Below are 15,067 nucleotides of genomic sequence, written 5' to 3' on the forward strand. Positions count from 1 at the left end.
GTTACTTTCATAAGCACTTGGGAAGTTCAAATTGTTTAAAGAAATGGTAGAGAATGAAAATGGTAAGAAAATCAAATGTTTGAGATCATATCAAGGAGGAGAATTCACATCTAAGGAATTTAATGCATTCTGTGAAGTGAATGGAATCAGAAGACAGCTATCAGCACCCCGGACACCACAGCAAAATGGAGTTGTAGAGAGGAAAAATAGAACTATCTTGGATGCAGCTAGAAGTATGTTATCAGAAGAAAATCTACCACATGTGTATTGGAGAGAGGCAGTAAGCACTGCGGTCTATACATTCAACAAAGCTCACATCAACGGAGAAACTGGTAAGACCCCTCATGAACTATGGTTTGGTATTACTCCTACTCTTAAATATTTCAAAATATTTGGAAGCAAATGCTTTATTAGAAAAGATGAGTATATTGGCAAATTTGATCCTAGAAGTGATGAAGGAAATTTCTTGGTTATTCATCTAAGAGTAAGGCATATAGATGTTATAACAAAAGATTGCAGAAAATTGTTGAGAGTACAAATGTAAAGATTGATGAACAATTCAGAGGAACTTCAAGGTATATAGACTCTGAACCGGCAACAAAAATTCTGACAAATAAATCTACATTGAATCCACCAGTACAGAATGAAGATCCAGTTACACCAACATCATTTGAAAATTCCACTGTAACTAAGGAACAACAGCAAACAAAGACACCTCAGTATGTAAGACTGAATCACTCTGAAGATCAAATAATTGGAAACAAGTATAAAGGAGTTATGACAAGTGGAAGACTGACAAATGAAGATGTATGTCTTATTTCTCAAATTGAACCAACATCAATTAATGAGGCATGTGAAGATAAACATTGGATTAAAGCTATGGAAGAGGAACTAGAACAAATTGAGAAAAACAACACTTGGATATTAGTTCCCCGGCCTAAAGACAAAAATGTGATTGGAACCAAATGGGTATTCAGAAACAAACTTAATGAATATGGTAAGGTAATCAGAAATAAAGCAAGACTAGTGGGTAAGGGATATTCTCAGAAAGAAGGAATTGATTATAATGAGACCTTTGTACCGGTAGCTAGAATTGAGGCAGTCAGATTATTCTTGGCTTTTGCAGCACACAAGAACTACAAAATATATCAATTGAATATTAAATATGTATTTTTCAATGGAGATCTTGAAGAAGAAGTTTACATTGAACAACCTGATGGATTTTCTTTGATAGATAACAAAGATATGGTTTGCAGGTTAGGGAAAGGTTTGTATGGGTTGAAACAAGCTCCAAGAGCTTGGTATGCAAGATTGGATAAGTATCTTTTGAAGATTGGATTTTCTAAAGGTAATGCTGACAACAACTTATATTACAAAATGACTAATGATGACATCTTGGTTGTAGAAGTTTTTGTTGATGATATAATCTTTGGAGGAGAAGATGGATTATGTAGAGACTTTTCTAATGAAATGCAACAAGAATTTGAAATGTCTATGATTGGAGAAATAAAATTCTTTTTAGGATTGCAGATTTCATAGACTGATAAAGGTATATTCTTGAGTCAATCCAAGTACTTGAAGGATTTATTCAAGAAATTTGGGATGGAGAACTCTAAACTGGTAAGCACACCTATGACTACAAATAACAAATTATCACTAAGGGTTGAATCTAGACCTGTTAATCCGACTAGGTACAAATATATGATAGGAGTTTTACTGTATTTGACACAAACAAGACCTGATATCATGAATGTAGTATGTATTGTTTCAAGATTTCAGAGTAATCCTAGAGAAAATCATGAATCAGTAGTAAAAAGGTTTTTTCGGTACTTACAAGGCACTACAAATCTTGGATTGTGGTATCCTAGAGATGAAAACTTTGAATTATGTGCATACACAGATGTAAATTAGGTAGGAGATGTTGATGATAGATGTGGATGATAGAAAAAGCACCACTGGTGGAGCATTTTTTCTTGGAAGTAGATTAATTTCTTGGTTGAGTAAGAAACAAAGTTGCACATCTTTATCAACAACAGAATCAGAATATGTTGCAGCAGCAACTAACTGTACACAGGTACTATGGCTTAAGCAAATGTTGAAGGATATAAAGGTAAAATGCAAGGAGCCTATTACTATCTATTGTGATAACACTGCAACAATTGATATATCTAAGAATCCGGTATTACATTCTAAAACCAAACATGTTTCTATCAAACTGAATTTTCTAAGGGAAAATGTTGAAGCAAAAGAAATAAAACTGGTTTATGTGAATACTAAAGAGCAGATTGCAGATATTTTCACTAAACTTCTGCCTAAGGAGACTTTTGAATATCTCAGAGGCCATCTTGGGGTCATACCCCCACCGGTAGAAACTTAGACAGTTGATGATAGTCATCAAGCGACAAAATTAATAGAGAAATCTTTTACTCTGGCTTTGATGAGAAAGCTACTTCTTAGGGGGAGTAGCTGGTATAGTGAATTGGTTGGTATTTTGTATCTAAAAAATGGTCTTTATATTGCTTTGGCATTTGATGTCAAAGGGGGAGAGATTGGTATGGAAAACACAAGAAAAACATGTCACTCCCAGGGGGAGAGATTGTTACTTTGGGGAGATTGTTGGTTTTTGGTATTTCACAGTTTTGTTTTGGCACTTTGATGGTTTTTCCATCTTGTGTTGCCATCAATGCCAAAGGGGGAGATTGTTGGTATTTTGGTATGGTTTTGTCATTGATGTCAACACCTACTAACACTTATCAACTCTGGCACTTTGGAGAATTAGCAACATTCACCGACAAGGAAGTGACTTATGCATAGTCACTGGTATCTGGTATATTGGAACTTGGAATGGTATGGAAAACACCTGGTTATGTCGAAGACATCGTTTGGACACTTTGTCTTGGAGATTTGTTCATTGGCATATTCCTATTTGCATATTTATTGTTACCGGCAAATAGATCCAAGTTACACACCGGCGGGTTTATCTTTTCTAGATGAGCACGACACGCTATGGAGATGTCTTATTATTGTTGTAAATTCATCAAGATGACATGTTGAATCGGTTATTGCATCAGAAATTGTTTTATTTGTAAATTGATTTTATTGTAATATCTTTTAGAGCTGACCTACTAAAATTGGTCTTAGGTTATGATATAAATGTAAGATCTTATTTGTAAGATCGAATGAGGAATGTCAAAAAGAATTGTGTGAAGGTATATGCGAGAATAAGTAGAGCTATACACGCAAACATCATTTGAAGGTTGAAGGAGGGTTTTTTGTAAAGATAATCAAAACTACACCTGTACTGAATCCAGCATAGTAAGATGCTAATTTGAGCAGTACATCCTTATTCGATTTCACCATCCAATTGTAGTCAATGTGACTCCTATTTGTGCTTGAGTAGTGAGCTCTAGGCGCTTGGCCTTTCTGCATGTGCAGACCCCATTTGTATACACATACTATCTGTAGTACTATCATCTGATTGTGGGTAAGGTTTCCCACCTTGGTTTTTCCCCTTACAAGGTTTCCACGTACAAATATTGGTGTTATGTGTTGTGGATGTTATTGTCTTTCTATTTCATGCATTAATCTTTCCCGGTACTATAATTAACTTATAAAACTATCAACCAACATAAAAAATTGATTTACCGGTATTAAGCATTATAGTTGGTTAAGTTGTTTTTGGTTTGAATTTGTTGGACAACTGATTCACCCCCGCACCCCTTTCAGTTGTCTCTAGGACCTAACAGCTTAAAGGTCAAGTGGAGATCACTTCTATGTCCAAAGGGGCACTGTCAATGGATTTCTCATGTAAGGAAGACATGTCAAGGGTTCTTTGTGATGGCCCTTGGCTGATAAGAAAATCAATGCTCACTTTTCAAAAAAGGATGCCTAAGATGGACCTAAATGAATCCTTATTTGTACAAGCTCCAGTTTGGGTTAGACTGTCGGGCGTTCCCCTAGAGTTCTGGGTTGAATATGTCTTTAAAGTAATTTCTAGTTCCTTTGGGGAACTCTTATCTATGGATCCTATCACAACTGCTAGAAGAAGACTTACATTGGCTAGGATATATGTGGGATTTATGCAATGCACAGATATGCCCTTATCCATCAAGATTAACTCTAGATTGGGATAATGGAACCAACCAATGGAATATGATATTGTCCCTTTCGCTTGTTTTCATTGCAAAAAATTGGGGCATACTGCTAGAAAATGCCCTCTTTAGGTTGTCAAAGAGAAAGAATAGAAAGAAAAGACAATGCAATGGAAAACAAAAAACCCTGTTAAGCAACCTGAGATCTTTAAAAAAAGAGAAAATGGTTGAAGAGGCCCAAAGTGTCATCATCCCTAACATGGTAGAACAACAAGAGAATATTAATGTGGAAAACTAAGAAAACCTTTACTTGAAGATGGTAAAGGGGATCAAATAGGAAAAGACGAGAGAGAACGACAAGATATCAATCAGGAGGATCGATGAATTGATAACTTGGAATATGGAGAAATATAGGTGCTGTTACATGAAAAGGAGGACGTAGATTCAAATCAAATTATGGAAAACACCACCAAAGATGGCCCTAGAATTGACTATGAGGAAGTTTAGAAGTGTTTGATCCTTGGAGGAATCTCGTTGTCAGAATCACAACAATTAGTGGAGATGGTGAAATCCACCTTCCAGCAGTCCCCAACAACCTCACTGCTTAAGATAAGTGCTAAGTGGGCTGATATTGAAGATGTTGACCATAAGATAACCACCCAGAATATCTAAGAGGAAGATTGCTAGACAAGTGAACTAGCAAATCGAAAGAGGAGGGGAAAAAAAGGGCCAAAATCTAACCCTTGGGCTACTCCAGTTAAGACAAGAGACCAGACCAAAGCTAACACGGGTTTTAACCCCTCTCCTCCTAAGAGGAAAAAAGAAAACCAGATCAGAGATCAAGAGGCAAGCAAGAATATAGCAGATGGTACTCAATTGACCATCTATGAGGTATGTTTCGTAGTTAGAAAATGAAAATTATTTCATGGAATATACTTGGATTGAATAGTCCACATAAACGGGATGTTCTCAGAAATTTAGTTAGATAAAATCAACTAGACATTTTTGTTATCCAAGAAACTAAAATAACAAAAGAGAAAGTAGAGAAGATAAATTGTTTTAAGGACGGGGAGTTCTTGGTGGTAGCTCTGATGGTGCTTATGGGGCATTGCCATGTTTTGGAATCTAAGGCAGGTTTAAGGGGATCTTGTCAAGCAAGATAGCAATTTGGATTTTATCATGTTTCATCACATTGGGGATGGCACCTCTTTTCTCCTGACCAATATTCATGCCTCAAATAATAGACTAGGTAGAAGTAAATTCTGCAAGAAGCTCAAAGCTATTCGGGCTCTTTATAACGATGATATGTGGATAGTTATAGGGGAATTCAACACCCCTATCCATGACAACGAGAAGTTTGGAGGTGTCCCTTCTCAGTTAGATAGTAGAATGGATCTTTTGGAATTTATCAGCAACCAAGGTCTGCATGATATTGATCTCAAAGGGGCTAATTTTACCTGGACGAACAGGAGGACGAGGGAAGAACTTATTCAAGTCAAGCTTGATAGGGCCCTTATTTCTAATGAGTGGTTTAAAACCATTATCAGTGCTCCCCATCAACCATCTCTAGGATTGGTTCTAACCATTTCCGTGTGGTTTTTGTTGCTGAGAATAAAAGAAACTTCCCATTTAGATTTGAAAGGATGTGGCTAGACCATCCTAACCTTGAGAAGGCCATTAATATGTGGTGGTCTATTGATGTCGAAGGTATTGTTATGTATAGAATGTCTAAAAAAATAAGGTATGTGAAAGATAATATTAAAAAATAGAACAAGGAGGTTTTTGGGGATCTATTTGCTGCCAAGTCTAAAACCTAGCTGGAGCTCAAGGAAATGCAGGATAAAATCCAAACTAGTGGATACAATGAAGTATCAATTAGGGAGGAAAATGAAGTGCTTGTGAAGTACCATAAGATTATCAAAAGAGAAGAAGAATTATGGAAACAAAGGTCTAGATTTCTATGGCTTGAAGTTGGGGACAGAAACACCAGATTATTCCATATGACTGCTTTGAAACACAAGGCTACAAATAGGATCTCTAAGATAAGAATTGGGGGAATTGAAACTAGGACAGTCGATGAGATTGAGAAGGAAGTCAAGAACTTTTTCATTTCCCTTCTCATGGTGGATAGTGGTCTTCATGGTTATTCTCAGAGGGCCCTCTTAGAGAACATTCCTTCTATCATTAATGAGGTTCAAAATAAGGGTTTGGTGGCCATCCCTTTTGAGGAGGAAGTTAAAAAAGAGGTCTTTTCTTTTGATGGCAATAAAGCCTCAAGCCGGGATGGCTTTCCATTTTTCTTCTTTCAAGCCTTTTGGGACATCCTCACAAGTGATGTGGTTAAAGGTGTACAAGAGTTTTGTGGGGCTAGAATTATCTTAAAAGATCTCAATGCTACTTTCTTGGTTTTTGATCCCCAAATGCCCTGGGGCTGATTCTATGGATAAGTTCTGTCCGATAAGCTTATGCAATTCTTTCTATAAAATCATCTCTAAGGTGGTGACTAGTAGACTGCTAAGGATCGTTCCTTTGATTATTTCACCCCAACAGAGTGGATTTGTTTCTGATAGAGAAATCCTTGACTCTATCATTTCTATCCATGAAAATATTCATTCGCTAGTGGATTAATGGAAACAAGGCTTTCTAATAAAGTTAGACCTGTCAAAAGCCTATGACCATGTTGACTGGAGCTTCTTGGGTAAGGTGCTTGGTGCTTTTGACTTTGGTGCTAGGTTTATTCAGTTGATTAATCAACTTATCTCGACCCCTTCTTTATCTATTATTGTGAATGGTGTGCCTTCCCCCTTTTCTAGGGGCATCAGGCAGGGGGATTCCATATCCCCCATTATCTTCATAATTTTGGCTGAATATCTAGGTAGGTTTATTAGCAAATCTATTTCTCAAGGGCTTCTTTGTGGAATCTCCCCCTCTTATGGTTTTAGAGCTTGTACCCACCAGCAATTTGTAGATGATACCATCTTAATGGGTACTTCTTCTATCAAAGAAGAGTCCAATTTGAAGAACCTTCTCAATACTTATAGTTCAGCCTCGAGTCAAACGATCAATTGGGAGAAAAGTTATGTTTTCTTCTTCAACACCCTAGAGGACAGACATATTACAATGGCCCAGATCCTTGGGTGCCAAATTGGTAAGCCTCCTTCTATTTACCTAGGTCTGCCTTTGGGTATGAAACGTTTGGAGTTGTTATAGAATAGTCTTGTTGATAGATTCAGTAGGAAGATAACTGGTTGGAAAGGTACCCTTCTTAGTCAAGCTGGAAAAATCCAAATTTTAAAATCATCTCTCCAGAGTCTTTCGGTCTATGCTTTAAGCCTCTTCAAAATCCTCAGAAAATTTGCTTAAGCTATTGCAAAAATTCAGAAATCCTTCCTATGGTCTAGGGTTGAGGAGAATAAGAGAATGGTCTTGTTGCCAAACAAATCTGTAGAACCTATCAAGGAAATGGAGAATGGAATGATATCTGGAAGGCTAAGTACTTATGGGAGGTTCCCACCATAGAATATTTCCTTGCCTCTGATCAGATACCAAGTGGCCCTTTTATTTGGAATAGTGTTATCTAGGCTAAAGATATTGTTAGTTTAGGGAATGTCTAGGCCATAGCTAATGGTGGGAAGGCAGATTTTTGGGATGATGCTTGGATTGGAGGAGCCCCTCTTAATAAGTGTGTCAATCAGATGCTCATCCATAATTGTAAGGAGAATTTTGGTGCTAAAGTGGCTAATTATTGGAAAGATCAAAAGTGGGTGGACGTCAGCTCTATTGATCCCAACCTAAAGCAGGTAAACTTAATGATCAACCATGCAATCTTAAAAACCAGAAGAGAAGACCATATGGTGTGGAGCGAGACCTCTTCATGGATTTATTCTGTTTCATCTACTATCTTTTTTCTGGCTCAGTCCCAAGACCCGACTCCTTGCTGTGATTAGGAATGGTATCTAGGTTTGACTCCTAAAATCAATATCTTTTTATGGATTCTTTTGCAAAATAAAATTCTAACTACATATAATTTAAGAAAGAGGGATTTATGCATCCCCAACAGATGCTATCTTTGTCTCAATAATGAGGAATCAGTGAACCATATTTTTATACACCCATCCTTTTGTCCTTCCTATATGGGGGATGTTTTTTGAACTTTGGGGTTTGAATTGGGCTTTCCTAGAGGACATTCAAGACAGTTTCAAGAGCTGACACTACACTACTAATAATTCGACCATAAAAATTTTATGGAAGTTTTCCTTCACTCATATCCTTTGGGGTATATGGAAAGAGAGGAACAAAAAAATCTTCAGGAATGATATTAACACCTCTGAAGTGGTGTGGGCCAAGAAAAAATATAATTGTGTTGAGAATGTGATGGTCAGGGGAGAGCATTGTTGTAATAATGAGGAGGACTTTGATGTTCTCAAGAGCTGGAATATCCCAGCCTACATGGGCACCAATATCAACCAAATCAAAAGAAGTATGTGTAGCTGGTCTTTTCCCCCTACTGATTGGTTTAAGGTTAACTTTGATGGTGTTGCTAAAGGTAATCCAGGACCTGTTGGTTGTGGTGGAGTTATCTGGAATGGTGTTGGCTTTTGTACTGGGATGGTTGCCTTTCCCTTAGGGATTCAGACTAATCATCTAGATAAAGCTATGGGCGGCCTCCAAACTATTAAATTAGCTTATAATTTGGGTGTCAAAATGTTATGGTTGGAAGGTGATTCTAAAAACATTATTAATTGCCCCCTTGGTAAACACCAACCCTCATGGATGATTAAAAACATCTTTGATTTTGCCAGGGAGTTGTTTGAGGGGTTTGATAAGTGCCACATTTCCCATGATTACAGAGAGGCCAACAGGTGTGCTGATTGGGGTGCCAATGAGGCAATACAGAGTGAGAAATTCAAGATCTATAATTGCGAGGGGGAGATCCCTCATGTGGCATGTGATATCTTAACTTATGAAAGATTTCATGGTAAGCAACGCCAGATTTGAAATCATTTCCCAAGATGATAGGGGAGGTCGTGGTAGCAGGAGTCAGTTTTGTATGCAGATGAGAAGGAGGTAAATTAATAATTGCAGGATCACTTCACATGCTTTATGGGTGCTTTTTTTCCTATCAAACGGAAGTATTAGAAATTTCCATAGGCTTATAGTGGTTTCTCACAGAAAGTTCATAACTAAGAAAGGTATTTGGAGGAAATTATAGTTGACAGACATCAATAATAATATGGGTGGATATTGCAAGAGATGGGAGGCTACCATTATTGATAAATGGAGGAACTGTCCTCAGGTCTACGTGGTGCTTCAAGCTACAAAGATGATTGATTTCATGGAGAGAATGCAAGAGAAACGACCCGAAATTACAAGAATTTTGAAAAAGGGTTGGAATAAAGGCACATTGACCATTAGCAGTAGAAAGGTCAAGGTGAATGAAACTATGATCACTGAGGCTATGGGTCTTCCGATGGAAGGCATCAAGTTCTATAGGGATAGGAATATTTCAAATGCGGCTGTGAAGAAATTTCTGAAGGATGAGGAGGATAAAACTAGATTGGTGAAGGGTAGCCATACTTACTACTCACCAAAAGTAATTAAGTTAATTTGGCAAAGGGTTTTTCTTTCTATTATGGAATTTATCATGTTAGATGGTAGATTTACTAGGGTTTATAGCTATCATTTTGTCATTCTTAACCATTTTCGGTATAAAGAGAAAATTTTCATTCCTTATTATCTTTTCTACACCCTAAATGTTGGGATAAAGGATGCAATTTCCAACCCCAATACCAATCTAACAATGCATGAGGGTCTGATGGTGATTTCGTATAATCACATCCAGAACACTACCGTCTATCTGAACATTGCTGAGGTTTCTGAGTCGGAAGAGGATTTGGATGACTCTGATGATGAGGATGGTGATGGCTATGACACGGAAGCTAAGGCAAAGGATGACCCCCCAAATAGCTGGTTCAAGCAAGATAAAAATAAAAACAGGGCATGAGCTATAGTTGTGTTTGTTCCTAATTACAATTGGGTGTTTTTGTCCCTAATATTACAATTGGATGTGTTTGTCCCTAATATTACAATTGGACGTGTTTTTACCTAATCACATTTATTGGGTGATAATGATTGGAAGTGTTTATTATTAGTCATATTTGTTTAATATGATTGGATGTGTTTGTGTCAATCATAATTACTATGAATAGAAGTGTGTCCTATTCAAAAGAAATGATAGATAGAAGTGTTTGCTCCCATCCAAAATTTGTGTATGACCTCAAATAGATGTGTTTATCCCTATTCTAGGTTATATGATTATATGTGTTATTCCCTATCCTTGGATGAATTTCAATAAGGTCAATCCTATTGAGGAAGCGTAGTGAGGGTAGATCCACTATTGCTTGTCACGAGTAGTGTATTAGTTATGAACTAATGAATGTTTCATCAAGTATTGTTAGTCCACTTATCCCCATTGGAGAATGATGTAATAAGGGAGGTATTGGTAATATCACATCATTTCCATTGGTTTGTTGGTTTGTCATAAAAATATTTTTTAAGGAGTGCTTTCTTGTAATATGATTTTTTAAACAACTCATCTATTTTCCTATAGTATAGGAGATAACAATTTAATAATTGAATAGAAGTACAATATTGTTTTATGTATAAAAAATTATTTTTGACTTCTATAAGCTGTGTCCGTGACCATGAGAGTGGCCCGTAAATGTTAGCCGCCTGCAAATTCTTTCTGTCAACCACAAAATGACAACATGCCTCCAGGTGACCCCGATGGTGGGTCCCAGAACGTGTCTTGTCGCATCAGCCCATAAATGTTAGCCCAACCGCAAAACGGCAACATGCCTCCAGGTCAGCCCGATGTTCAGTCCAAGAACGTGGGTCGTATCTATACTAGCTCCAAAACGACAATATGGATTGACTAACATGTGTGTTAGTCACGCATTTTACACCATCGATTTTGCAATTAACGACTGCGATTGACTAACTTGTCGCTAGCACGTTGTACGAAAGGTCCATTTTGAAACCAGAATAGACACAGCCCAGAACGTGTCCCATGACGCCATGGGAGGGCACAGGAGGGATGTATGTCAATGGGCTCCGGATGCATGGCGTTTGTACGACAGTGCCGTTTTGGAGTCAGAATTGTGACCATTTATTTATACATTCTGTATGAAAGCTATTGTGTGCATGTGCTATATCATTGATCTGGATAATGTTAACCTAATTTCTGAATTTGTAGTTTCTAATCTACGTCTTTCTTCATCTTTACGATTTCTGTTATTTAGCTTTAGGATTTTTCATTTTCTTTGCATTGAGGAGCTCGATCTTTAAAGGAGAATCACCATGATGTCTAGGGTTGAGAGGAACACTTATTTTCTTCGCCATTTCAATCAAACTAAAGAGCAACAATCGTGCGCGAAACAAGTTGTAAGGAGAGCATTTATATTATTAGGACGATGATCATATATGAACTTGACGAAGTGAACTCTCAAAAAGCTATTTTTCAGTTTTGAATCTGTAAGTATACGTAATTCTTCTAAAGGTTAGTATATGTGTCTGACTGTATGGCAAAAGAGCCAAATCTCTACTCATCAGTCGTGGAAAATCGAACCTCTATGCGTGACAAAACCAAAAGTCTTTGAGTCCATCCCCTATTCTGAAAGGACAGAATCTTATTATTCAGGGTTGAGAAGTGATAGGCAATCGTCTAGTGTTTTCTATTGAGATACTGAATTTTTAATTTCTATAAGCGAACCGACTGGTAACTCAGAGTACAATAGGGCACTGGTAAAAGCAAGCAGTGTAGACATGTCCAGAATATGTATCTAAAATCATAATCTTAAGTCAATATATCTTTAATTGAATTGATTAATGAATATGAGGACATTTATTTCTAAGCATTCAGGGTTTACAACTTAGGCTAATAATTGAACCTATACAATAAATTATACCTTGTCCGTAAGTGCTAAAATAATGTAAAGATGAACTTCATAAAATGTGACAATTAATTAAATTATACCATATGATATTTTCTAACTATAATATGGTATCAATGTACTTTAACTACAAAAATTAAAGTATAATGTTAGTATTTGAAGGATTTATATTATTTTGATTAAGTTGGTTTTGAAGTGACCATAAACATTATGAATAATAGGTTTTGTTAAGAACTTAAGTTCATAAGATTTGTAAAGAAATAGTTGATCATTAATATAACAAGAACAATCTAAGCTGCTCAAATTTTTGAGGGAACTTGAGACTTAATACCATGAGAGATGATCGCTACATATAATATTTGGAGTACAAATAACAATATTCACCAAATAAAATCCACAAACTATAATGTACGGTTGAAAATTAATTAAAATCATCAACACACATAACTTGCACAATTGAATCATAGGACTTACACTTATATCGTCACCCTAAATTGAATAGTTTATAGTCATTATAATAACACTATACCACAAGAACAATTATGATCAGCATAAATCTCCCTATAATGCCTTGAAGCATTGATGCACTCCCTGAGTGAGAATGCACTCCAAAAATGAATAACTTTCTAGCAATTGTTAAGAAGAAAGTCTGATCTTTAATCTTGGACACATTTATACAACTTAAATCCAGTTCCAATATTCTATAATATTTTGAAAAATGGGACAAGTATTTCCTCCCAAAGACATGTTATCCTCAAGCAATATGAATTTGGGTGCTCAATATATTCATGCTAATGAGTTGAATCATGACGTAATGTCCACATAATTTTGATCTTGTAATTTTCCAAATTTGACTTGAATGAAGCAATGAAGGCAACCAACTACCCAATTTTTTATGGTGATGATTGAAAATATCCACACTCCCATAAGACCAAAAGATGACCGATGTATTTGCAATAATTTTTTTGTTGTGCCACTCTGATCCCCAAATGATGATAACCCCTTCAAGTTATAGGGTTCCTTACCATTGTATAGTACAAAGTAACCTTAATGATTTTGAACTAATTATCTTGTAGAAAACTACAACAACCAAAATTCCCTCCAAAATTCATCAAAAATAGTAGATGAATCATTGCAATGATTACTTTTTATAGCTTATACATTCAAACCATTTTATAAATTTAGCATGGTTCATGAAAGCTTTACAAATATCTATAGTTTGGTAGCTAGGCATCATCAAGAAAAGTAGTATAAAGTCAGAAAAATCCCACAATTTAATAGTATTAAAAGGGTAGAATGGTTGTGGTACTATAAAGATCTTGCACAAATTAAGGACATAAAAATTGAAAACAACCATATAGTTAATAAGAATATCTCAACAATAGCATCACATTGAGGATAACTCAATACTATGATTGAATACCCCTGCATGGATCCTTTGGCTTTGAAATTTATCTCTATAATGTAACATTTAAGGAGATGTGATCAATTTCTAAAAATTATGATGTTCTATATTCCACTAATTGTAAGTCTCCTATTGGGGTTGATCTTGCAATGTGATGGTTAAGTTGTGGCATTGTTAATGGTGTCACCAAGGTTCAAATCCCCTTTCAATTAATTGTGAATCACCATGGTGTTAATGAAGGTTGATAGGTGTTATTAAGGTCTATGCCAAGTCCCCTTCTAGGCACTTGCGGTCTATGTGCTTCTATTGGATGCTCGCGATTCTTAGTTTTTGTTGTTGCATTAATACCAAAGAGGAGGTGTCCCATTTGTGACTTCACGGATTCATAGCTCTAGTAAGAAAACATTCACTGATCAATTTTTTTTTATATTTTTGGTACTTGTATTGACCATCTCATCACCTCCTTTGTCTCCATTGCTCGCTTTGATGATTCAAAAGTGTTGCATAGATTTACTATTGAGTGCAACAGAGGTTGTCATCTGCCAAGGGTTTTTTCGAGGCCTAGAATAGACTAAGGAAGTTCAATAAGCTCCACGAAATTTTTATGTGGAGTGTCGATAGTTTCTAAGTCCAATGTATTCAAGTACAAAAAAGAAGATTAGGTTCTCTTATACCAATCCTAGTTTTATCAAGGGATTTCAATTGAATTTTTCATTATAACATTGTATCGTACTACTTCCTAAATAATGAATGGAAAACACCCATCATGACATTATGTTAGAATAACTTCTATATAACAAATGGGAAACTAGGAAATGGAAAAAAATGTTACCTTTCCATGGTGTAAACAAGGATTTAATGTCAATATGGACTTCTCTGTAAGGTTGACTATGTTGTGCCTCAGAATGCTTGTCTTTAAGAATGCTTATTACTAAAGAGTGTTAAAAAAATTCGCATCACTTTCAATATATTACTCATTAAGAATGTTTCTAGATGAATTTTCAAAGTTTTAATGACATGGTTCTTATATAGGTTTTGTCGATTACTCTAGGTCATTGTAGTTGCATAATTACTGGGCACTCCCTATGGGTTCTTCCTTGGCACCTACAATGTTTCATCATGCTCAAATCAAACTGACAACTAAAATATTTATATATGTTGAATTATAAATTATTGGATAAGAGGCTAGAGTTATCACATGTTCATTTTTACTTACAATAGTTTATCCGTATAATTTCTCACTTTCTATAAATTTTAATGTTGACTTTGAGATTCTTATCTAATTAGGGTACAAGATTTCATTTAAAAATGTACTCTTGGTATTTTTCACTTATGAAGTCAATATAGAATATTATGTTTAATATTCCTTCTTTCTGCAATTTTTGAGGTTTTAGGTCATCCAAGAAAATTTATTCAAAATGACTCAAAAAAGATTATTCCAAAGTATGCATTGAATAGGGAATGTCTAGTTTTGCTAGAAGATGTTGCAAGAGTTCCTCCTAAAGATGAGGCGTCTGGAACTTGGTATTCTATTGCATAGTGGATAATACATATTAGAGGTAGAAGAGTGCTTGAAAAGTTGTGTAAAATTGGTGTGGTGAATTATGTTGCTTCAAAAA

The sequence above is a fragment of the Cryptomeria japonica genome, chromosome 1, assembly GCF_030272615.1.
Source record: "Cryptomeria japonica chromosome 1, Sugi_1.0, whole genome shotgun sequence".
Lineage (NCBI taxonomy): Eukaryota > Viridiplantae > Streptophyta > Pinopsida > Cupressales > Cupressaceae > Cryptomeria > Cryptomeria japonica.